This window comes from Microtus ochrogaster, linkage group LG1 (assembly GCF_000317375.1).
Source record: "Microtus ochrogaster isolate Prairie Vole_2 linkage group LG1, MicOch1.0, whole genome shotgun sequence".
NCBI classification, from domain to species: Eukaryota; Metazoa; Chordata; class Mammalia; order Rodentia; family Cricetidae; genus Microtus; species Microtus ochrogaster.
Genome location: NC_022027.1, coordinates 51,142,038 through 51,149,449, shown reverse-complemented (window position 1 = coordinate 51,149,449; position 7,412 = coordinate 51,142,038). Strand labels below are relative to the sequence as shown.

General features: G+C 43.9%; 1 pseudogene; it reads right to left on the bottom strand.

Annotated features, from left to right (window-relative positions):
• Positions 1 to 456: 456 nt before the first annotated feature.
• On the bottom strand, positions 457 to 1,239 carry LOC101993640 (annotated as a pseudogene).
• Between the last annotated feature and the right edge of the window lie 6,173 nt (positions 1,240 to 7,412).

Genomic DNA, 7,412 nt, shown 5'->3' with positions numbered 1-7,412 from the left:
TTTCTCCCAGCATTCTGTTCTGTTTACTCCACCCACCTATGTTTTAACCCATGAGGGCCAAGCAGTTTCTTTATTGCTTAACCAATGAAATCAACAGATAGAAAGATGACCCTCCTCCATCAGTAAGGTGCACTGTTTACATAATGTCTTAAGTGGGGCCATTACAAAGTTCCCAGTTGTGCGGAGAAGTCGAGGAACCAAGTGCACATAATTCAATCAAATACTTGAGAGTTTTGAGGGTTTAGCAGCCAGCTGTATGTTAGACTGTCTACACCATTTCAAACCACTGACTCACAGACAGGCAACTTTGGACAAATACTTCTGCCCACTTTATAGAAGACTTTCCAAGCAGTGACAGTGTTTCATCCTCTTTGCAAACCTTACCACAGTGTCTCACACATGGAGCCAAGAATAAATCTATTTATTTATTTGTTTGTTTACTTACTTTTCATTGGTTTAAATCTGGGATGGGTACAGCATCACACGGATTCTGTGTCCAATGGCTTTTGCAGGAAGGTTGCTTCGGAATTTGGCACAGACCATGCCACTGTTTCCATGGCCCGAGTTACTTTCCCCCAGATCACTCTGGTTTTGCTCGTTTTACCTCCAGGTGTCACTGTGTTGTTCTTTGCTTTATACACATAAGCATATCTCTTGCCCAAGTAGAATTCAGTTTCATCTAGGGCATAAACACCTTCAATTATAAGAGCTGTGTGCTCTCTCTGGTTCCAGAGACCTCACTTATAACCAGCAAAAGTGGCCTTCCAGACATACTGTCCTTTAGAAGTCCTGTTCCCAGCAGGCCTCCACAGACGCCAAGATGGCCGAAAGACCCAAGAATAAATCTTTAGACTGAAACATGGTTATTTACTTACATCTATGACACATTGCTTTATCTCTTCCCCGAAGGATAGAAAGCCTCAGGTTAGTGCATGGAATTCAATGTAATTAGTGACAAATTAGATCCAAAATTGGCACAATTGTCACCAACGAAATCTTAAAAGGAAAATACTGGCATGAAACTAAACCAGTTCAAAACATGTTGATTATAATCAGCCCAAAATTCCAAGAGAACTTGCCTACAGAGGGTGACCAACCAAACGACCTTGCGCTCAAGAGAACCACACTTGAGGATAAACAGAGTAGGCAGAGAGTTCCCTTCCTGAAACCCTAGGGTTAGGGCCAACCTGGACCAACTCCCACCTCCACAAACTGAAAGGCAATGGTGAGAAACACCATTCGCGCACGCTGAATCAACTCAAGAAGAATTTCACAAAATGTTGAAAGATGAATAAATGGATTCAAAGACGAGGACAGCAGAGGGAGCAACCCTAAAGGAATAGGTGCATGTGAGGAAGAAATGGAGATCAGAAAGACGCAGGCCTGTGTGTCGATCTCTACGAGTACGCTAGAGAAGGTCTCTGTTCAGCACAAACCCATCCTTTAAAAATAATAAGCGTTATCTACAGCCTCGTGAGGAGAATCACATCAGCTTTACAGAATACTAAGTGGAGATGGCCATTTGCGGGTTGAGGGTGTCTATTTAAAGCATTTCTGCTTTGACAAAGTTCCATACTGCTGAGCTCGCTCTGCTACAAAGAAACCGACCAAACCTTGATGATTACTAAATAAGAACATAATTAATTATTTCTTCAACTGAACAGTCCTGAATTCTACCACAAATCAATCAGCTCTTCTAGCCTAAGAAGCTCTGACTCTATTTTAGCTCAATGAAAACAAAATCAATGAAGGCCAATTATAGCTCATCTCGTTAGAGTATGCAAATGGTATTCCATACAAATGTGCAGGGGAGGCTGCAGGAGTGGACTGCGGGCTGCTACTGGCCCCTAGCTGCTCAGGACTCACGGTACAGCTCTACCTAGAATCTTCTAGTGAAGACCAAAGGATCCTGCCCGCCTTCTTCTTTCCTTTTCCCATCTTCCTTCCCTCTTTGAAGATGCCATTGGAAGCTTCCAGGCAGAGAGCTCCAAACTGGGTGGTGGAGGTTCTGGTGCAAGTCTGAGAGTAGATATCTGATATTCTGGGCTATTTATTGATCTTTAGTCTAGCATATTATCTCAAAGCTCGTTTTTATCATTCATAAGCCTGCAGCCTGGTTATGTGGTGCCTGGAAATTTCTAAACAAGGATAATGTATATGTCACAAAAGGCCAAGCTGGCCTCAGGGACAGACACAGAGTTGATACACAATGAACACTGAAGGAATACAAAGTAAGACTAAGAGACCCAAACCCTAGGATTTGGGTTTGGCAGCCTGCTTATAGATGTGAAATTCTTGCCGTTGGACCCTTTTTAAGGGTTAGGGGTTAAGACACTGCATCTATAGGCAGCCCCTATTGAAATGTAAAAGTAACAGATAAGAAGAGTGGGTCTCTCAACAACTGGTCCCCAAACATCCCACATCGCCCCCACCCCGCTAGAGTACTGCCCTGTGTCTTTGAGTCTGAAATACTCTGAGGTTGACTTCTCCTGATTTCATCATGAATGCCAGCTGAAGGTGGGACACACACACCCAAGCACGCTGCTGTACCTAGCTCAGGGGTGTACTACCAGTGCACAGTTTGCATGATGGATCATGATTTCAGAGAGTATAAATATCGGGAAAATATGAATCTTTAGATTCTGCAGAACAAAGTAGTATTTTTCCCTATAAATCAATGCACATAATTTACTTAATAAATTTCTTTTTTTAAAGAAAACTTAAACACTGCCCTGGAAACCAGTATCCTTGGCATAAATAACAGAGATGTATAAATAATTGCAAGTAGAATAAAGGGATAAATTTAAATTCTAGCTAATATAATTAATCATGGTATATATTTTTATTTATGCCCCTTTCTTGTGTATATATTATACTTATATCAGAAAAAGGCCAAGAAATAATTTTAGCTCCATGGACTTTGAGCCCAAATCCTACACTTGTTTTAAAAAGAAAACTAGCCAGATATGGCAGCTTCTACCTGCGGTCCCACATCTCCAGAAGCTGAGACAGGATCATTTGAGTTGAATACAATCTAAGCTAGTTTGTGAGACCCTTCCTCAGTGAAAGGAAAGAAAGAAAACAAAAAAAAAAATATTTGAGGCTGGAGAGATGGCCCAAAAGTTAAGAGCACTACTGTTCTCCAGAGGACCGGGGTTCAGTTCCCAAGACCCGAACAGGAAGCTCACAACTGTAACTCCATCTACCTCCTGGGGCTTAGTACCCTCTCCTGCACTCTGAGGATCACACAAATGGGGCATATGCTCACATGGACATGGAAACATACCCATAAATAAAAGTCATAAAAACAAAATGTTTTTAAAATGAATAAATGATGATGATTAGCAGTTTTGGAGAACTAGAAAGAACTCTAGCAAGAAAGGAAAGGAACTCCCTCCAGCAACAAACTGGAAGGGTTTGAGGGGCAAATCAGCAGGGATAATTCAGCAGGAATGTTTACTCGCCCCTACTCATCTATCCTGGGCCAGCATCCCACCGTGTCACCCACTAAGCACCGCTAATCCTTTCAGAGGACGTCTGTAGGGGTTCTGGAAAGGCAAGTGAAGGACGGTGGGTAAAGAAACAGAGCAAAGATGAGCTTTGTCAGCTGTGTGGGGAAGAAGCCTCGAGGACCAGAAAGCAACCTGGGGGAAGTCAGCTTGAGCTAAGACAGTCCTAGACTTGGAGAGGCAACACAGAGTCCCCTTAATCTGGACAAAGGTTGTCCTGGGATGCTCCTATGGGAACAGGAGCTTGTCAGAACTGGGAAAGAATTAGAACTAAGCCTTATGGGTCTATCAGTTTGTGTGTCAAACTAAAATTACCAGCGAAATGAACCAGTCTCTTTCTGATTTGTGAGATTGCTGGGTTTCTTTCTTTCTTTCCTTCTTTCTTTCCTTCTTTCTTTCTTTCTTTCTTCCTTTCTTTCTTTAATGTGTGTTTTGCCCATTCCTGAGTCTGACCCGGGGAAGGCTTTGCCATTGTCATGGGTCTGAGCCTTGGGGTCCTTGACATGGCAGTGCCCATGTTACCAACAGGCATTTACTCAGGACTTCATTTCTTACACATTCTCTCAGGGCTTCCTCCACTCCCCACAGGCTCTCACTACACTGCCCAGGCTGGTCTTGAAATTGTCCTGGAGTCCAGGTCAGCCTTGAATTTATAATTCTCCAGCCTCAGCTTCTCAAGTGCCTGAAACAACAGGCCTGAGTCACCAAGCCTGGTTGGCCTATTTTTTTTTTTTACAATTTATTTTTATTTGTACATATGTATGTGTACATAAGTGCATGCGTGGGGGGGTGAGTGTGTGTGTGTGTGGTATGTGTGGTGTGTATGTGTATATGTGTATGTGCATATGTGTGTGTATGTGTCCAGAAGTCAGAAGCCAAAAAGAAAGTGTTGGACCCCTGTAGAGCTGGAGTTACAGGCAGTTGTGAGTCACCTGATTTGACTTCTGGGAACTGAGCTCACGTCCTCTGAGAAAGCAGCAAGTGCTTGAGACCTGAGCATCTCTCCAACCCCTCTAGTTTTCTTTCTTTGGGGGCTCAGGGTTATTATTGTTTTTGGTTGTTTTGTTTTGTTTGTTTTTCAAGACAGGGTTTCTTGGTATAGTCCAGGCTGTCCTGGAACTCGCTGTGTAGACCAGGCTGGCCTAGAACACAAAGATCCTCTTTCCTCTTCCTCCTGAGTGCTGGGGTTAAAGGTGTGTGCCACCCTGGCCAGGCTTCCCTCCAACTTTCTTAATATCAATATATAGAAACTCTATCATGCTCCTTCATAGGAAACAGGAAGGACAATTAGCCAGAACAATTTTCACAATAATCTTTCTTAGACATGTGATATCTCTTTCCTAAAACAACACACAACCCACTTCTTTTAAGTGAGATTCAGCTATAGACGTGGAACATTTGGGAAGTGAAGCCAGGCTAAGAAGAGCTTGCTCTACAAGCTGGTACTCCTGATCAAAACAGCAAAGACTGTGACATCCTGGGTATCGCTGCACCATTGTCACTTCCTGGTGACATCCTCCTCCTTGGTCCTCCCTTCCTTCACACAGCAAAAAAAATCCGCAGTCGATCCCTGCCAAGGGCCAGAGCAGGAGTCCTTGCCCTTTTCATGTTGTGTTCCTGCTAACACATCCCTCACTCACGCTCCCTTTTATAAATAATAGCATTACATATTGCTGACTCATGCTCATTTATGGTCCACAGTGCTTCAGCCAACCCTTTTGGCAGCCTTGGATGTGAACCATCTGGGCTTGCACATTCCGATACAGATCTCACTTATTTAAATCACCTGCCTCCTGTCTTCCTTCTGCCTGTTCACTCTCCTCGGGTATGCATTACCCGTTTGCCTGATGGCGCAGAAAGGTTTCTCCAAAGGCACTGAGTGCTCTGTGCCCTCTGGATGTCATCAGTGAGCCTCTTCCCTTCCCATCTAATTAGAGGACAACACCCCAGTCTTCTGACTCCTGATGGAGAAGAAACGTTTTGCTCCACCTTTGGAAGTCACATGTCATTTCCTGCTTTAGTAATTCCAACCCTTCTTCTCCGAACTTTCCACAGATATTTGTCCTTCAAGTTCCAGCTTCCCCTGGGCTCTTTCCTATTCAGAAGCTATATCTGTTCTTTTGATAAACAAACTTGGGTTTTTTTTTCCCTGCCTTTCCAAATTCTGTAGATGTGCATGTGATTCTGTTCCTCCCTTTGCCCTTGACAACGCTCTGCTAACAAGCTTTGAGAATGCTCCTGATTTGGTAGCTGGGTGACAAGAACGGAGGAAGAGCCTGGAGACTGTGGTAGGAAGCCCATCGTTATGACGCCAAGCATGAGCCCTGATGCACACTCTGGTCTGTAGGTGCTCAAATGTCAAGGGAGGGGTACAGTCCTAACAAATGTAGCAAAGGTACCACTTTGGGGGAGTAACTGATGTCAAGGAGGGTTATGCATTTGGGTGCAGGGAGTATAAGAGATCCCAGGCCAGTGGTGCATCTTGACAGTGGAGATCTTCCCCTTCCCACACAGGCCCTTTGATTCTCAGCACTGCTGGGGGTGGGACATTTCTTCAGTTTTGCTAAGAATTTGTGAGAAAACAGGCCCGATTTTTCATGTAATCACTGCTAACCTGATTTGTGTGTGTGTGTGTGTGAGATTCTCCTTCATATAAATATTATATCAGTCCCCTCATGCTCCTCCCTAGAGAAAAGACTATTTTACTGTAAACCTAAAACTATGATGTGGGATTCCCCTCTGTATGCTGTGAGTACCATTAATGAATAAAGAAACTGCTTTGGACCTATAGCAGGGCAGAACTTAGCTAGGTGGGGAAAACTAAACTGAATGCTGGGAGACAGAAGGCCCTTTGTCAACTTGACACAGTACATTTTAAACGTAATCTTTTTTTCTTCTTTTTGGTTCATCCCCAAGATCTCAGATTAATAAACATCACAAATGTAAAACATACTACAAACTTAAAGTCCCACAGTCTTCACCAATTCAAGCACTCTAAAAGCTAAAACTAAAAATCCAAAGTTTCGCTCCTTTTTTGTTTGTTTGTTTGTTTGTTTGTTTGGGGAGTTGTTTGTTTGCTTTGTTTTGGGGAGGTTGCTTATTTGGTTGGTTGGTTGGTTGGTTGGTTTGGGTTTGGGGTTTCCCTGTGTAACAGCCCTGGTTGTCCTGGAACTCTCTTTGTAGACCAGCTATCTTGAATTCACAGAGATTCACCTGTCTCTGGCATGTGCCACCACTGCCTGTCCCAAAGTCTTCTTTAAAAGTCAAAGTCTCACCAGGCATGGTGGCACACACATCTTTAATCCCAGGACCCCAGCAACTGGAGGCAGAGGTGGGCAAACTCTGTGAATTTGAAGCCAGCCTAGACTACACAGTGAGTTCGGGACAACCAGAACTGCATCGTGAGACCATGTCTCAAAAAAACAAAAAAAAAAGGAAAGAAAAGAAATCCAAAGTCTCTCAACTGTGGGCTCCTATAAAATAAAAAAGAAAGAAAGAAAAAGAGAAAGAAAAGAAAAAGTTAAATACTTTCTTACTTCAAGAGGGAAGAACCAGGGCACAGTCACAATCTGAACAAAGCAAAGCCAAACTCCAACAGTGTAAATAATTCAATGTCCAGTGTCTAGGATTCACTCACGGTCTTCTGGGCTCCTCCAAGTGGCCAAGTGACCATGGTCACTTCTCTGGCCCCAGCCTCTGCAATACACACAGCTTGTCTTCTAGACTCAGACCAGCCCCGCTCCACTGCTGCTGCTGTTCTTGGTGGTCATCCCGTGGCACTGGTGATCATCCCATGGTTCTGGTGGTCATCTTGTGGCACTGGTGGCCATCCCGTGGCACTGGTGGCCATCCCATGACACTGGTGGTCATCCCGAGGCACTGGTGGCCATCCCGTGGCACTGG